General features: G+C 39.1%; 1 long non-coding RNA gene across 1 annotated transcript; it reads left to right on the forward strand.

The window, feature by feature from the left end:
- The first annotated feature begins 10,684 nt into the window (after positions 1 to 10,684).
- On the forward strand, positions 10,685 to 18,713 carry LOC137040091 (uncharacterized). Its single transcript, XR_010897838.1, has 4 exons — positions 10,685 to 10,914; positions 11,009 to 11,122; positions 17,104 to 17,165; positions 18,316 to 18,713. It is a non-coding gene; the product is annotated as an uncharacterized lncRNA (long non-coding RNA).
- Positions 18,714 to 18,945: the final 232 nt, after the last annotated feature.

Raw genomic sequence — 18,945 nt, forward strand, 5'->3', positions numbered from 1 at the left:
AATAGGCTTCCTTCAGGTCCACTGAAATAAACCAGTCCCCGGGCCGGATCTGGGCGAGGATCTGCTTCAGTGTTGTCATTTTGAAAGCACTTTTGTATAACACCCTTTTGATGGGTCTCAGGTCCAAAATCGGGCGGAGGCCACCACCTTTGTTTGGAACGACAAAGTAACGGCTGTAAAATCCACTCTCTCTCTCGCCAGGCGGAACCACTTCTATCGCGCACTTCGCGAGGAGATTGAGAACCTCTTGTCTCAGCACTGGTTTGTTGTGCACCGACACTATCGACGTAACCACGCCATTGAAACGGGGTGGTCTGCGCCGAAACTGAAGTGTGTATCCGCACTCAATTGTGTTCCGTAACCAATCTTAAATGGAGGGGATCGCGAAATGGCGCAGGGGGGCGAATAACCTCGCCCTCTGCATTCCAAGCGACGTTGCCGCATATCGAGGCCACGTTCGGAAAATTCCCGGGACAAATGGTCGCTATGCCTGGCCGTGAGGGTCGTGCATTGCCGCTTACCGGCAAGCGCGAGCCTTCCGGTGAACGCCTGTTTTCATAGACGCAGACGCATGTAAGCGAAGGGCGTCGCAAGCGAACCGCTGCCTGGGGGTATCGCGCTCAAAATTAGGGCGGAAGCACCGCCCGTTACACGGTGGGGCTGCGGGACAAATTCTATCGGCCGCCTCTCGTCTGAGCTTAGAGTGCGAGACGCAGCTGTCGGTAGAGGACGAGAAAAAAGCTCTTTTTTTGAGGTCGCCTGCAACCGCCAAGGGGACCCTGTGGGAATGTTTCAGATGCTTTGCGGCGGGCTCGCCGTCCAGCACTCTCCTCCTCTGGGCCGTCCCGTCAGGAACGAGGCTTCTGCTCCGACGGCGGAGCACCTCCGGAACGGCCACCCCTCCTGAAGTTGTGCCTTGACTTCGGAGGCCTCTGCCAGGGGGTCTTGGTACGAGCAGAAGGTTCCGGGTCCGGCGCCGATGAAGCGGAAGTAGAGGGGGCCCGCTTAGGTGGCCGGTTGGATGCGGATGACGATCTACTGCGGGCTGGGGGCTGCCCTGCCGCTCGACGCGGGAGAAAGTGGCTCATCACTTTGGAACGCTTCTGTGCCTCAGAGAAGCGTTCCGCTATCGCCTCTACAGCATCCCCAAAGAGGCCGTTGGCAGATATTGGCGCATTGAGCAACGCCTTCCTATCCGCGTCCTTCAGCTCGGTGAGAGTGAGCCACAGGTGACGGTGGAGTACCACCATGTAGCCCATACTCCGGCCGATAGCCTGGGCTGTCTTCTTAGTGGCTTTCAGCGCGAAATCCGTAGCCGCGCGTAGATCCTTGAACGCGTCAGACTCCGCCTGCCCCTCATCCAGTGATTTCAGGAGCTGAACTTGAAACACTTGGAGCACCGCCATAGTGTGGAGTGCAGAGATCGCCTCGCCCGAGGCGGCGTAAGCCTTATCCGCGATGTGTGCTGTCAGACGGCAGGGCTTCGATGGCAGGGAAGCGCCCGGCTTCAGCGAGGCTGATGAAGGGCAGAGATGCGCTACAATGGATTCTTCGACGGGCGGAATGCGCGTATATCCACGGGCTTCCCCGCCGTCGACTTTAGAGAAAATTTCCGGCCCGCCAGCATTACCCCTGTGCCACTTTATTGTGTTTTATTTAAACCTATATTTCCCATGAATGTGTCTGTTGCAAGGTTATTTTCGTAAACGAAAACTGAAACTAAGACTAAAACTATTGGTCAAAAAACATTTTCGTAAACTGAAATAAAATAAAAAAATCTGAATAAAAAAAAAACTAAAACTAAACAAAACTAACTACTCTTACTAAAAAACTAACTGAAATAAAATAATAATTAGCAAAAATAAATATTCGTTTTCGTTGTTAATAAGCTCTCTTTAATGTGCTGGAAAATCTGACTGTGTTGAGGGAGTGTCTGTATATTGCGCTACTGCGCGTGAAGTGATCTGAGGAGGAGATTAACCGCTGTCCTGTGACGGACGCGTGCAGACAGGCAACACATCGCTAGTCCTAAACGGCAGTTCACAAAGAATCAATGCGTCCGTGGCAGTGAAATGGGAAATAACACGAGGTAATGAGATGCACGTTGAACTTCTTTTAACTTAAGCTCACTGTTTTAGAATGCCGTTTCTTACGCGACGAGAGACGCAGGCGCAAAAGTCAGCAACTATAGAAGCAAGTACTAGCCTACTGTACGTTTGAAATTTCATGTTTGCATAATATTGACAGGCTCAAATAATAGTGTTATCATAATCATTTACTACTAAAATATTATTATCTGTGTGGAGACATTTCCCCACAAAGTAGGGAATACCAGGACACACACACACACACACACACACACACACACACACACACACACACACACACACACACACACACACACACACACACACACACACACACACACACACACACACACACACGTTTGTTTCACTATATAATTGAGGACATTGCATGGACTTCCATTGATTTTATATCAGGTTAATGATAGTTTATATCCCCTAACCCAATCCCTATCCCTAAACCTACCCATCCCAAGAACGTGCAGAACAATAGATTTAAATAAAAACATGTTTTGGCCGATTTTTACGCTTTTTTAACTAGTGAGGACCAGTCAAATGTCCTCACAAGTCAGTTATCATAATATTTTACTAGGTAAGTGAGGACATTGGTCCCCCTACACACACACACACACACACACACACACACACACACACACACACACACACACACACACACACACACACACACACACACACACACACACACACACACACACACACACACACACAGTACAACAGTGTGTGTTGGCTGTATTCAGATGACTTTAGCTGTGGTCTTACACTGCTAGCCTACATTGTACTACTGAAGAAATTAAAATAAGCTTTTAATTGTTTAACAATATTTAATCTGTTATGAATGAGTTTGTCTGGAATTTATAATTTTTACTTTTATACTTTGCGTTGCATTTATTTGGTTCTTTAAGAAAGATCCTTTGAGTATTAGCCTATGTCAAAAATATCAAATATAATTTTTTAATATCAAAATATAATTTCTTTCATTTTTAATCTCCAGATCGTTGTTTGTATAGGTCATAGTTTGACTCAAGCTTTTTTGCTCAAAGGTGAAGACCCAACTTTATGCATGTTTTGTAAGACCGTCCTGGGTATAAACAATAATGCTCGTTTATCAAGTTATTTCACTTAAGGATGTTTAGTAAGATTAAACTCTATACTTCATTATGGTAACTCTGCTAAACTATAATTACTAAAACTAAAACTGAAACTAAATAAATAAAAACTAAATAGAAATGTATTTGCAAAATAAAAACTAAACTAAAACTAGCAAAACCATTTATAAAACTAACTAAAACTAAACTCAAATTTGTAGCAAAATTGAAAACGATAATAAAATAAAAACTAATTTCAAAAAGCAAAACTATAATAACCTTGGTCTGTTGTGGTCATAATGACATGCACGCTTCACCTCTGTTGCAGATATTTAAGGAAATTAGAAGTTGTACAAAATGCTGCATGCCAGGACAACTATGACAAGTGACCTGCGGCTTTACCAAAAAAATTAATAAATAAAATAAAAATAACAGACAGATTTGACTCAAAGGAAGCACATAAATGAGCTATTTGGAGCTAGCTGCTATCATTTTCCTATCAAGACTTAAAGGGTCATGATTCAGATCGCCAATGTCACGTGATTTTAGCAGTTTGATATGCGATCTGAATCGATTCACTGATTCATAACGGTTCAAAGCTTTGTTTCGAAATCGGCCCATCACTATACAAGTTGTTTTGTTTTTGTTTTTCCGCACAAAAACTAAATTCTCGTCGCTTTATAAAACTATTGTAGAGCCGCTGTAGTGAGATGGGCTTTGTAACGTCTTTAGTGTCTTTAGTGCCTTTATGGGTCTTGAGAGAGGAAATGAAATTGTTGCCAATGGATGCCTTTCCATCGGATTTCAACACTAATATCTTAATTTGTGTTCCAAAGATGAAGAAAGCTCTTACAGGTGTCGAAATACATAAGGGTGAGAAATTAGTGACCAAACTTTCTTTTTGGGGTGAACTAACCCTTTAACAAATCACCCTCCATTAGGCCTGATTCATAATCTCTACACCAGAGGTGATCATGAGATTAAATCATACTTACTACTCTCTTCTTCGCTTGTCTCTGCACTCTGTCTTCTATAGCAGCTGACCTGAAGAGAAAAATAAATGAATTAATATTTGATAAAATACAAGCAGATGGTGATGAATGATTTGTTTTATTTTTAAGAATTATAGAATGCTGAGTACAATGAACCTGTTGGATAATATAATAAAAACCATTCACATCCTCAGCAGTTTCAGATGAACACTCATAAGCATCCCGTTTTACAATTTAATCTTTGTACTTATCTGTAATTAAAAATATATTTTAGAAAATAAAAAAGGTACGTTGTCAAGCTTGAACAAACATCAACGCCAATCTAATGTTGCCATAGTTAGCTGTCAGCTCAAGACGAAGTACATTTATGTTCATAACAGTTATTTCAAACTTTTCAAAGATCATTTACCTCAATACATACAATGAAGTCACATTTCTCAGGAAATCAGAAATAAACAACTACATTTTGCAAATAAAAAGAATGTTAAAGGACAACTCCGGTGAGAAATGAACCTAGGGGTAATTAACAGATGGTTACCGAGTAGATCGTTCTCTGGGATGCGTTTTCATGAAAATCGAATGTGAAGAGTTTTATCTCTAAAAACAGGTTAGCTCATAACACCAGTCTATGGGGCACAGGGTAGTGAAAATAAATCGCTAGTTAATACCACTAACAAGGCTAAAAATAGCCTCACACTAACACGGTAGCATAATGAGGGTCCCTACATGCAAACCGAAGCATTGAGAACTTTGTAAGAGTACAAACAGTTTAATAAGAAGATACTTTATAAACATAGTGCATTACGCGTTCACGGACAGGCGCCATCTTGGAAAAGAGTCTCAACGAATCGATCCACGAGCGCTGTTCTAAGTGAGCTGGTCGATAGGAATTAAGTTTGTGTAATGTAATAACATGGACATTTTTATTTTTATTTATTTATTTTCTCTGTCGCGTTCAGTGTTTTCTTCCGGAAACAACGGACCATATGAGATTCCAAGTCACAGTTCATCACTTAGCAGAGATCTCGTCGCTTGATGAGTCGAGACTGTTTTCCAAGATGGCGCCTGTCCGCGAACGGACTTTATAAAGCATCTTCTTATTAAACTGTTTGTACTCTTACTAAGTTCTCAATGTTTCGGTTTGCATGTAGGGACCCTCATTATGCTACCGTGTTAGTGTGAGGCTATTTTGAGCCTTGTTAGTGGTATTAACTAGCGATTTACTTTCACTACCCTGTGCCCCATAGACTAGTGTTATAAGCTAATCTGTTTTTAAAAATAAAACTCTTTACATTCTATATTCATGAAAACGCATCCCAGAGAACGATCTACCTTGCAACCATCTTTTAATTACACCTAGGTTCATTTCTCACCGGAGTTGTCATTTAATGTAATCTTGTAACTTACATGTTAAAATGACTTAATTATATTTTCTGCTGATGCATTTTATAGTTGTTTTAAGACAGAAAAATATCACCACATCACTTTTAAACAGATTCATCAAAGTCTTTACAAAGGGACCTTATACATTATGATTACCCAGTGCTGAAGTTGCTAGATATCTAACATTAGCTGGTATCAAGGGGGTAATCTAGCGCTCGGAAAGCGTTCCACCCCTAGGGGCTGCCATTGCTAACCAAGCCATCACCTGCTGTTAGCATCCCATTGACTCCCATTCATTTTTGAGTCACTTTGACAGTGAATAACTTTACATCTGAGACGTTTAAAGACTCCATTTGTCCATTGTTTATTTCTAAAGAAACACGACAATGCATAAAAGGCTCCGTTACCTTGTATCTTACACTATCACCCCACAGAAGCTGTTTTTGTAAAAATAGGCTAACGATTGCGTCATAACCAACGCGACTCTGTCGCACAGTTGAGAAATTACCGTATAGACCTGAGGAGACGCTCAGAAACAATATTTTACTGTCTATAAGACAGTCGGGGGGACGTGGAAACTTAAAGTCTGATAAAGTCAAGAGAGAAGAATGGAGAGAAGCCCATAGTGAGCCAAAAGCAACGGGACAAAACATTTAAACGAAGTGATTCAGATTTCACTTTCCACAACTACTAGAAGACCTACAACGGTAAGACAGGAGGCTCACGTCACATCTACGTCGTCAAGCTCAGTCTGAGCCAGCCATCAGGAAGTGAGTGCCTCTGATTGGCCTCTTTTTTCCACCGTTGAAGTCAATGGGATAGCTCTGTCCATTTCTTTTACTGTCTATGGCTGGTATCATGTTAACTGTTATCACTGTTAGCTAGCAAATGCATAGCAGCCTAGGAAAACACTGAACAGTGAGCTATTTATTTAAAAAGCAACTAAAACTTACTAGTAACTCCTGTGGGCAGTATCTTCAACTCTTCGTGTCTGCTTCGATTAAATGTAGATTTGAAAAGCTTGGCTCTGATGGTCAAATTGAATGTAGCTATTAACGTTAGCTGAAAACAAAAAAGAAGTGCTGTTACAATTACATATTGTGTCAGAAATACAACCGGCACGAAAAGTAACGTTAAGTAAATACCAATCTTACCTGGAGTCAAAAAAATAATGAGAGATGTAACCGTTACGTTACTCTTTTCGATGAAAGACAACATGCTTGAAGAAAACTTTCAAAAAGCTTGTTGCAAAAAACAACAACAACAACTAAAAAACATTGCCAAAGTAATCCATATGAATCACATGGTTTCCTCCAAGTCCTCTGAAGAGACATCGCGTTTAAATTTAGATTTTTATTTTCGCATTCAAGCAACACGCACAAACGCACAGCATCTGATAAATAGAATCTCTGAGGACCAATCAGAGGCCCTGGAATCAATCAGGTTTAATTATGTGTGGTTTGAATTTAAACACAAGTGAAAACAGGGATTTTTATTAAAGATTTATAATTTATGATCACTGTTCTCTGTATAGACCGGTGCTTATGATGCATTTCTAATAATATGATGTTAAAATCCTTGTGGGAATTTCACACACACATATATATATATATATATATATATATATATATATATATATATATATATATATATATATATATATATATATTGTCAACTTTGAAAACAATGTTGAAAATATAAAAATGATAAATGCATATGCTACATATTTAATATTGCATTGTATAAGTATTATTAAGAAAAAAAATAAGATAAATCAATGTTAAGTGGTCTCTTTATTTTTTCCAGAGCTGTAAATTGCATAAATACACTACAACTTTTTTTAAAGTATATTTAAGCATATATTTATTACCAATGTACTTTTAATACACATTTTTAAAATATATTAAAATGCAATTCAGTATATTTTTAATGCACTTCAAATAAGCATGTTGGAAATACAAATGTATTAAAAGCATACTACCTGCATTTCAAGTATATTTTTAATACATTAAATATCGCGCCTTTTCCACCTGGGTCGTCATCTTTGTTCAGTGCTTCTGTAGAGTAAAGAGTCAGAGCTGTGCAGAAGCAGGAAGAGGCCCTCAATAGGCTCAAAATACCATTGTTTCTCACAAACACGTTGGTCCAACAAAAGATCAAATGACAAGACGACCGCAGAGGTTTCAGGTATGACTCAAAAACTGAACTTCAGCAAAGCTGGTACTGTGAGATGGCAGATATTTTTTAACTTTGTTGGTTTTCCCACACAACTAAATAAACTGAATATATGCAACCATTTTTAAATCACTAGGAGATATTCTCGATCTCACACAATATTATTCTAGTTTTACGTATTGAACAGAATTATATCTTTCAACAAATTTAGTCAATAGCAAAAAAAATAAGAAAGTCATATCAGTTCATGTGGTCATATATATATGGATATAAATAGTCCCATGTTCAAAACCTGCTCAGAGCATGTGTATGGTATGCAAGTAGGAGGGTCAAAAGATTCACACACCAGATTGTGAAGCAGATTGAGTCATTTAGCTAGACAGTCTAATCAGATCAGACATTTCGATGAAGAGCTTAACTTTTTTTTAACGTTTTTTTTAAACAATGTTTTTTTTATTCTGTTTGTGTTGCTGGAGTCAAATGGGTAAGTTAAAAAAAGCATTTTATGGTTTCATTTCTCTCCGTTTCTGGGTAATAAAGCTGTTGCTTCAGTTCAGATGACTTTATTTTCTACTTTTATATGCACCAGATCAATAGGTTTACTTTGAATTCTGGTCTCTGTGTTTAATTGGAATTTTAGGTGAAAATTCCCAGGCGTTCTATCGTGACTATAAACGTCTCTCGCTCAGAAATCAAATTTCAAATCTCACGCGTTTTGTTGTTGTTGTGATTTTCAGTATCGTAAACTCAAAGATAACAAATGCACGTTCTTCACAGCAATTTCTCAAAAAGAATGTATTGAATATATCCAACAGAATTAAACTTTTACTTTGTATTTATCATGTTTTTAAAGAATTTATGTAACTTCACACATTGATATTTACTCGCTAGTGGAGTTTAAAAAGTACTTATGATCAATTTTTTTACCTTTCAATCTGCGTTTGTGTGTTTGCTGCTGCTCTGGATTTTCTTCAGTTTATACTTAAACAATTAATCTACATCTGATTTCCGGCTTTGTAAAACAGGAGCCTTAATCGGTCTCTCTTCATGTTCTCAGATGTGTGTGAAGCCGAAACAAATGAAATACAGTCAGTGTCAGTGACGGAGGGAGATTCTGTCACTTTATACACTGATATTGCTGATATACGTAACAACGATATAACATGGCAATTTGTAGCTGAAAACTCCATCATAGCTAAAATTAAAAAAAGGAAGCAAATCTTACCCACATATGATGGTCCTGATGGGAGATTCAGAGACCGACTGAAGCTGGACGATCAAACTGGATCTCTGACCATCACAAACACCAGAACTGAAGACTCTGGAGATTATAAAGTACATATGTTGGGAGCTAAACTGTTAATAAAAACTTTCAGTGTTTCTGTCTATGGTGAGTATCACCGATCCTGCCCTCTACATTCACTTTTAATTACCAATTTACATATTGAAATGTTTTATCATTGATCAGCAGTGGTGGAAAGAGTACTGAAAAAGCATACTCAAGTAGAAGTACTGTTACTTGTCAAAAAATGTAATTTAAGTAGAGTAAAAGTACCTGAACTAAATACTACTCAAAGTAGGAGTAAAAAGTAGCCGTTTTAAAAGTACTCAAGAGTAGTGAGTATTATGCTATGAATGTTAGTCCACCTTATACCCTGCTAATTAAAAATGTAGCTACTCTTTAATTGAAGATTCTCAGTAAGAACAAAAACATGATGTCACCAAAAAATATTTCAATATTTTTTTAAATATTTAGTTTTATTTTTGACTGTTGGCACTAAGAATATAGCCTTGTAATATTTTAGAAATCAACCAATAATCTGGTAACATTTATGACAACCATTCTGTAGAGGTTTTCTTGCAGTTAATTAAAAAACGTTGCAAAGCTTTGTACATTAACAATTTCACGTTAAAAAATGTATTAAAAAAATCTTTCTTTTCAAGACGCATTCGTGCTTTAATTTCAATGGACGTTTTCTCTGTAAAAACAATAGAAATCAGAATCGAGTAACATCGAGTAAATGGTTTTCACCACTGATTATTTTTGCTTGGAATAAAAAAAAAAACCTGATTTAAATATAAATCTGATGTTTCATAAAAGATATTTGCTATATGCATGGCCATCAATTTTAAATCGCCATGTGAGAACACATTAACTGTTACATTACACATCAGTAAGCTGACAGAAAGCAGGTTTGTGTTTACATGTTAAACGAAATTGACGTAAGGGACAAAGATCTAGCAGTGACCATCAGTTAATGCCTTGCACTTTGAAGAAGACTGGCAAACAATCGAGCTAAATGAAGAGTTTCCAGCAGATGGCACGCGAGCTTGTACAGCGCTAGAATACAGACTATTTATGCATGTATTAGAAAATGTAATATTCTGAGGTCCATTTGTAGTAATTGTTTAAGGCAATTTGACGATTGCAGTCATCATACAGTAGCCTGCACTTAACCCCTTTCATAAAGCTCACGTGCCTCTCACTCTCACACTGGTCGCTATGGTTAATTTGACGAAAGTCACGCGCGTGACGCATGAACACACATGACTGATTATTCGTCTTAGCCAATCACGTTGACAGGAAAATAAATAAATATAATGTAGGACGGCAGGTTTAGGGAAAATAGCGCAGTAAAAGTACCGATACAGCACTTAAAATGTAGCCTACTCAAGTAAAAGTAAAAGTACACTGTTAAACTACTTTAAAAAGTACAATTCCTGAGAAAAACTACTCAATTACAGTAAGGAGAGTATTTGTAATTCGTTACTTTACACCACTGTTGATCAGACACTAACTATCAACACACTAAACACTTACTCAACACACAAAACCAAAATATGATTGTTGATTAGATTTATCCAGATTTCTCACATGTTCTCCAGCTCGTCTGCCTGTTCCTGTCATCAGCAGAGACTGTTCATCATCATCCTCATCCTCATGTTCACTGGTGTGTTCATCATCAGTGTTGAATGTGAGTCATGTGACTCTCTCCTGGTTCAAAGGAAACAGTTTATTGTCCAGCATCAGTGTGTCTGATCTCAGCATCAGTCTCTCTCTACCTCTGGAGGTGGAATATCAGGATAAAGACACCTACAGCTGTGTGCTGAACAATCCCATCAGCAACCAGACCAGACATCCCGACATCACTCAACTCTGCCACACATGTGCAGGTACGGCAGCACGGCTGATATTAGTGTTTATGTACTCATTCACTTAATGACTGTCGTTCTTTTACATCACAACACTCTCCTTCACTTTGTCCAGTGTCAGACTCTCTGATAGTGCTGATCTCCGTTGCCGCTGTTGGATCTCTGTTGATTGTTGTTGCAGTCGGGATCTTCTGCATCTGCAAAAACCAAAGAAAAAAAGTCCAAGAAGGCAAGTGTTACCTACAGCTTTTAAACTAAATATTTTAATCAGTTGATAGCCCTAATTATCATTGAATTGCATTTCCCCCGGTTTCACAGTCAAGGCTTAAAATAATCCAGATTTAAATGCATGTTTAAACTTTTTTAACTGAAAGCAACTTGCACTTAGCCTGACAAGCCAGACCCACATCAAGATGTCTGGTCTGGAAACTCACCATTGACAGCTCAATCCGAGGGGCGGGATAAACGGTTGTCTTTTAAACTCCCTCTGCACGCGATAGGATAGCGCTACAACCAACCAGAGCAACGAAGGTGAAGCAGAGCTTGTTGACAGATTAAACATTCGCCGTATCCGGTCGGCTAAACTCCGAACACATCTTCCCTTTTTAAGAATGACTTCAGTGCCGTTCTTTGTTCTTTTCTCAGAGAAAAGCTTAAAGGGGGGGGTGAAATGCTGTTTCATGCATACTGATCTTTTTACACTGTTAAAGACTTGGAATCCCATACTAAACATAGACAAAGTTTCAAAAGTTAAGGTGGACGTTTGATGGGAGTATTTCTTTGTCAAAAATACTACTTCCGGTTAGTCATAAGTTTCGGCAAGTTTTTTGCGATCATGCGTCCCCTTTGACGTTAATGGGGGCGGAATTTCCTTGTATGGGCCGTACGGACAATTCTACCGGAAGCGCGTGAGAGAGAGAGAGGGAGAGAGCGAAAGCAACAGGCTACGCCCATCAAAGCGCTGGCTTGTAGGATGCGGCACAGGTGATGTGCACATAACAATGTCACCAAAAAAGAACTGAACTAAAAAATGAACTAAATAAGCGCGCTTCTTCATTCAAATGCGCTACTATTCCGTGTCTTTCTATGTAAACACTAACTTAGCCTGCCGCGCAAAACCAGTCCGCTTACTGTCTACACAAACCACGCGTAAACACACAAACACACGTGCACAACTGCACTTCCCACATGTACACCTTCAAAGACAAAAATACGACGATATAATTCAAGTATAAATATGTAAATAACACAAGCCGCTAAGCATATTATATAGTTAGTGTATAACTTGTACCACATAGAGACGTCCTGCTCTAGTCGTTTTTGCTGCTGCTCCTGTTCAACTGCAGCCTCTGGGTCTGATTCCGGATCATAGATGTATGGCTGTATCTGATTAAAAGACATATTTTTATTTTGAATAAAGTTTTTTTCCCGCTGTTAGGGATGACGGACTCGACTCAACACACAGCGCGCTGCTGCACACGTCATTATTTAGCTCCGCTCACACGACACGCCCCCACCCGCTCGGCTTTTTTCGGAAAGATTGGAACAGCGCATCTTTCTTATATAATTATAAAAAAAATAAAGACTTTTCGGAGATATGCAGGATGCAATGCTACTCTATAGGTACTCAAGATTGACATGACACTGACTGAAACTGAGTGTTTCACCCCCCCTTTAACTCCAAGTCTTCCAGAGTCGCGGTCAAAGCTGATTCGAAAGACCGCCGTTTGCCAGTTTCTGTGTTTACTAGAAGCACGCAAGCGGAACTCGGCCATCATTATATTAAGCCCCGCCCACCGACTCTATACACGATGTGATTGGCCTGACCAGAGTTAAGCGATTACAGCTCAGAAGGATATTGAGAGTTGCTAGACGACACTCGCGGGCAGATTAAATTTGCTGCCGCTAGGGTGCGTCTAGATTTCTAGAGTATCAGCATTTCTTGTTTTTCATTTGACAGAACAACTCTACACTGTAACAGGTGACGATCGCTTTTGAACTAGGCAGCGGTAAACATAACGGTAAACATTCTAGCACATTAGTGTGACATAGCGTTCGTGCAGGGTTCGCCTAAAATACTCAGAAATAAGAAAACAATAAATGACAGTCGTCTGAACGTTCCTTCACTTTATTCTCGGTCACACGCGTAATAACTAGCCTGAAAAACCCGCTACACTCCAGTACAGTAAGTGCGCATGCACTACCTCTATACGGCAAGCCCCGAGGGGGAAAATACATTGCAAACACACACACACACACACAACGAGCGCCAGAACGACAGGATCAAATAAGGTCAATAAAATTACCTCCATTTCTCGCTGAAGAAATCCAAGTTGAGCCTGTCTCCCCAACCATTTTCTAATCCACACTGGTTTATTCTGGGGTTTTTTCACAACAAATTATCATTATTGATACAGCAAGTTTTCATGCTACAGTAGGCTGATCCATTTTGTTTTCATGCTTACGATCTGCTGCGTAGATCACGTGACACACTTTCTCTGGCACGATAATCTTAATAATATTTTGTAATGTGTGATGCTCCTCGATTTTCATATCTTGTTGTAGTGTGAGCATGTTTAAGATTTGAGTTAAGAAAATCTGCTGAGATTCTCCTGAAGTGTGTACTGCAACCAGATTTTACAATCTGATAGGATTTTTAAACTCCTGTAGTGTGAGCCAGGCATTAATGTTGCTATAGATATGTAACCAGGGACGGACTGGGGCTAAAAAACAGCCCTGGACTTTCTCCCAAATAGGCCCATCATCCGGCTATTCGCCCCAGCCGTGCGCAACAGACACTGTACTATGTACTACACTGTACAAACATGGCCCTCTCTTCTTTAACTTTTTCCCATCCACCTTTCTCCTCACGTTTTCTGCTAGCCATTCTGCCGCGATTTGATTCCGGAAATCCGGGGACCAATCACAAACTGGCTAGTAGGCCGACTCGTCTTCCTCAGGGTTTTTTTGTTTTGTTGTTGCACGTAGCAGTATATAAGTGATCGTATTAGTGCCCCTGCTGATGGCTGTTCATATCAGGGGCGTTTCTCGGATTTTCATTTTAGGGGGTTAGCCCCCAGTGAGGGTATAGCCTATGGAAAAAAAAAAGAAGAAAAAAAAAACATCACACTTTAGTTTAGGGTCCAAATTGCGCTATTAACTAGTAACATTCATACCAACATTGTAAAAAAAGGCAAATTTTGAACTTTTGCAGTACAATTGACTTGGATGTTTAAGCTATTTCAACTTAAATTATGTTAAACTGACTTTAAAAAATGAGTTACATCTTGTTTAACTAATAAAAAAAAGTTTAACATTTCTTAACTTATTTTGATGAGTTAAAAAAATATAAAAACATATGTTGTCATAAGTTATTGAATATATAATTTTTTTTTGCAGTGCATAGGCTATTGGCTGTTATGTATAAAGCTAATATTAATACCTTATTGCATGGCCATATTGTAGCCTACATGCATTAATCGTACCATATAATGTTGACATGTTTATAACCTGATATCCCAAATGTTAGGGTGGTTGGGGGGCATGGTTCCCCGAGAAATGTTTTATTTCTATGATCTACATAGGCTATGTGCATTTTAAGATGTTCTGAAGGCCAAAAATGTAATAACAATAGCTTGAATACCATGTCACTGGGCAGTAGATTATTTGTCTTTCTTATCTCCACATCTCTCTTTTTCTGTTTTTATCTTGCCCTGTCTCTTCCTCTCATAACGCTGAGCTTTGACTGATATAGTTTTTCCATTTTCGTCAGAGAATAAAATAAACATATGGTTTACATAACATACTGATATGTATATGTTTTATGAATAATGTTCTTAGACACGTTTATATTCTGTTTATTAAAGTTTAAGTTTATTAAATTAATGCACAATATAAACACAATCTTATGCCCAATACAGGCTGAATGTTTTTTTTTTTTTTTTTTTACTGAAGGTTACAAATGGAATTATATTAATTTACAATATATACACATTCATTATCAATATGCCTAATCTGATGAAAATGGCTTTGTTAATATTTCTTGCTTGTTAATAAAGGCCTAGCTAGGTTATATGTTTTCCTCTCAAAATTATGAAATTAGACAAAAGTTTTGTTAATTTGCCTGAATATTTTTGTCTGTTGTTTAACTTTTTGTTTTCTGACTTAAAGCAGCAGCGGTCAAACATGAATGTTTAGTTTAGTCACTTACATTTCTCTCACTTGACATCGTTGAGTTGCGCTGCTAAAATTCGCGCTGAACCTTAGCAGTTTCTGTGTGAACATAAAGCCCGCCTTCTCTGATTTGATTGGTTTTCTCAAATATTTTTTTGACATTGACGAGCGGCGAACGGATTTATACACACACACACACACACACACACACACACACACACACACACACCTCTGTTTATGACGTGCGCTCTGCTCTGCGCCGCAGCAGATTGAAGAACACACACAGACGGGCCGAAACCTCCTGCCACTTTCATATGTTTTAAATGTTAACGAATCACATATTTTTTTAGGGGGGCTGAGGCATAAATTGAAGCTGCAGCCCCCCTTAAAAAGGTCCTAGCGATGGCCCATGGTTCATATTGTGTCATTTAGACTTTTTTTAACTTTTTTTTCTCACAAGTTTCGGAGAGTTTTCGAGTATGGCTCGGCTTGACTTTAATAGAGCGGGAGGTCCTTGTATGGGCCGTACGGGCTCTTCTCCCGGTAGGGTGCGCGCGCGCGTGACTAGAGCGAGAGAGGTAATGCACGCCCATAAACACTCTCTCAGCTGCAAATCCACTCGTCCGTGAACACTTCTGTCATTATAGTCCGCGCCGTGCTCCACTTTATTCCTATGGGTGACATCAAGCGACTTCAACGCTTCAGCACAGTTCTCATAAACTGTGAGTAAACACACACAAATGTTGACAGGCCACTAAATACAGTACATACCACAGAGACGGACGTCCTGCTGTTGCTGTTTCTCCTGTTCAATATATTTCAGCCTCCGAATCTGATTCTGGATTAAATCTGTATTAGCTGAGATAGCGATGGGTTCCTCCACGCTTGAGGCCGTCACCGCTTTGTGCTCGCTCGTCATTCTTTAGCTCCACCCACACGATACGCCTCCAGGCGCTCGGGTTTTTCCGGAAAGACTCTGTACAGCCTATATTTCTTTTCGGACTTTTCGGAGATATGAAGGATGCAATACTACTCTATAGGTAATCAAGATTGACATGAGATAGACTGAAACTGAGTGTTTCACCCTCCATCAACTCTTTAATGACTCACCCTAATGTCGTTCCACAAAGTTTGGCAGTTTGACACGCGATCCGAATCATGAATCAATCCGTTGATTCATAACCGTTTGAATCTTTATTTGAGGTTTGAAAACAAACGCGGAAGAGAAGACCATGCTGAATAAAGTCTTAGTTTTTGTTATTTTTTTTACCAAAATGTATTTTCGATGCTCCAAGAGATTCTAATTATGACTTATGACCCTACCTACTGGGGCGGCAGTGGCTCAGTGGTTCATGTAGGTTGTCTACAAACCAGAAGGTTGGTGGTTCCACCTGGTGGTGGCGGAACGAGACCTGGTTCCACCTGACCAAGTGTCGAAGTGTCCATGAGCAAGACACCTAACCCCAGCTGCTCCCGACGAGCTGATGGTGCCTTACATGGCTGACATCGCCGTCGGTGTATGAATGGGTGAATGTGAGGCAAAATGTAAAGCGCTTTGGATAAAAGTGCTATATAAATGCAGTCCATTTACCATAAATGCAGTCCATTTAATTAACTAACTGATGTCTCATATGGACTACTTTGATGATGTTTTTATTCCCTTTCTGGACATGGACAGTATAGTGTGCATACACTTGGATACGCTTTCAGACTAAATATAAAATATCTTAAACTATGTCTGAAGATGAACCGAGGTCTTACGGGTGAGGAACGAGTGCATATAATGTCACTGGACTACATTCTTTACATGTCTTAATCTTAAACTGCATTAAAACAGACTGTAAAATGCTTAGCTACATTATTTCAATTATAAAATCGCTTTCTCTAGTTTACGAACACAATCTTACATGTGTAAAGATGACTATTTAATTTGTTGAGTTTAAAAAAAATGATGTGTTAAGTATATTGTTCTAAGTATAATTACTGCATACACTGTAATGTCAAATTATATTTAATTAACCATTATTATTTGAACAGATCATTCTTCTGATGTTGAAGTAACATATACTTATATCAACACGGGAAATGCACGCAGACAGGTAAGATGCCTTTAGTTTTTGTATTATTTTAGCAGCGAGTGAGATTGTGGTGTGCGCTTGGGTTTTTGTCTGTAAAACACACCTTACACACAACAGAATCATGTCAGATAGTATAAAAGTCTTGTACTGAAAATGAGATCCATCTGCAGTGTGGCACATTGGGTGCTAAGCGACCTCCAGTCTGCTCGGTGATTTGCAAATGTCTCTGCTTCATCTCATGGTAGGTGGACGATGCGCAAGTCTTCGATGAAAGTGCGCCGTCATGTTTGACTCAGGCGCCATTGCTTCCACTTCCTAAGGGATGGTGCCCACAACATGGGCACCTTTGTTAACCTTTGGTTCTGGTGATAGGCAAAGAATATGGCCCACTTTGTATATTTCCACATTGTTGAGATGGTCACGGTGCAAGACCAGGAGTAAATGTCGAAGACGTTGTTGGGAGACGTGTAGACGTACGGTGAGACTTGCCTGACAAGCCAGACCCACATTAAGATGTTTGGTCTGGAAACTCACCATTGACAGCTCAATCCGAGGGGCGGGATAAACGGTTGTCTTTCAAACTCCCTCTGCACGCGATAGGATAGCGCTACACCAACCAGAGCAACGAAAGGTGAAACAGAGCAAGTTGAAAGATTAAACATTCGCCGTATCCGGTCGGCAATACTCGAACACATCTTCCCTTTTTAAGAATGACTTCAGTGCCGTTCTTTGTTCTTTTCTCAGAGAAAAGCTTAACTCCAAGTCTTCCAGAGTCGCGGACAAAGCTGATTCGAAAGACCGTCGTTCGCCAGTTTCTGTGTTTACTAGAAGCACGCAAACGCAACTCGGCCGTCATTATGTTAAGCTCCGCCCACCGACTCTATATACGATGTGATTGGCCCGACCAAACTTTTTGCTATTTTGCATTGGCACAAAATTCGACCCTGAAGCAAAATTAGTGAGAACTCAATCTCAATCTGCTTCATATTAGCTTAGTAGTAATAAGAAGTGAAATATTTTATCAAATAATATTCCATTACTGTTATTAGTAAAAAACTAACAAATCAAAAACATGATTTTACATGACTCTCAATCAATCTTCAGGATGCCATATTTTTTATATAATAATTGTATTAGTATTATATCTTGTTTTTTGTTGTTGTTTTTACAGAGAGTTGAAGAAGGGAGTCATGTGGAGCATTCATGTGTCGCCATGAGAGAAGTCAGCATTGTTTGACCCATTGGAAAAAATATGTTTGACTGTTAAAGGAATAGTTCATCCAAAAATGAAAATGATCCTATAATGGACTTTATTCTTTTAGTCGAACATAATTGTGTACGCACGTACGACCAGTGATTATCGTTTAAGAAGGTTTAAATATGGATATTTTTCTAACAAAAAATGATATGTTTTTTTTCTGTTTTATAAAATGTTCTTGTATAATGTGATTTGTAAAAATAAAATAAAAATTGTACTATGTCTCCTTTTCTTCCCCTTTTGCATTGTTACTAAATGGGAGAGAAAATAGTGATCCATTCTCAAAGAGGCAGCTTATTTGTTTATGTTTATTTTGTTTATGTACTATTTTCTTGCATATGTTTTTTTTTAAATTATTATTATTGTTGTTTACTATGTGTCCTCTTCTGTATTGTAACTGAATGGGAGAGAATGGTGATTCATTCTTAAAGAGGCAGCTTATTTTTTGTATCTTTTGTCTTCTATCAAGTGATTAAATGATCCAGCGAAACTGCCGCCTGCTGTCCCATGTCTAACTCTGCAAAACTACCCAGTGGAGAAGTG

This window comes from Pseudorasbora parva, chromosome 14 (assembly GCF_024679245.1).
Source record: "Pseudorasbora parva isolate DD20220531a chromosome 14, ASM2467924v1, whole genome shotgun sequence".
NCBI lineage: Eukaryota > Metazoa > Chordata > Actinopteri > Cypriniformes > Gobionidae > Pseudorasbora > Pseudorasbora parva.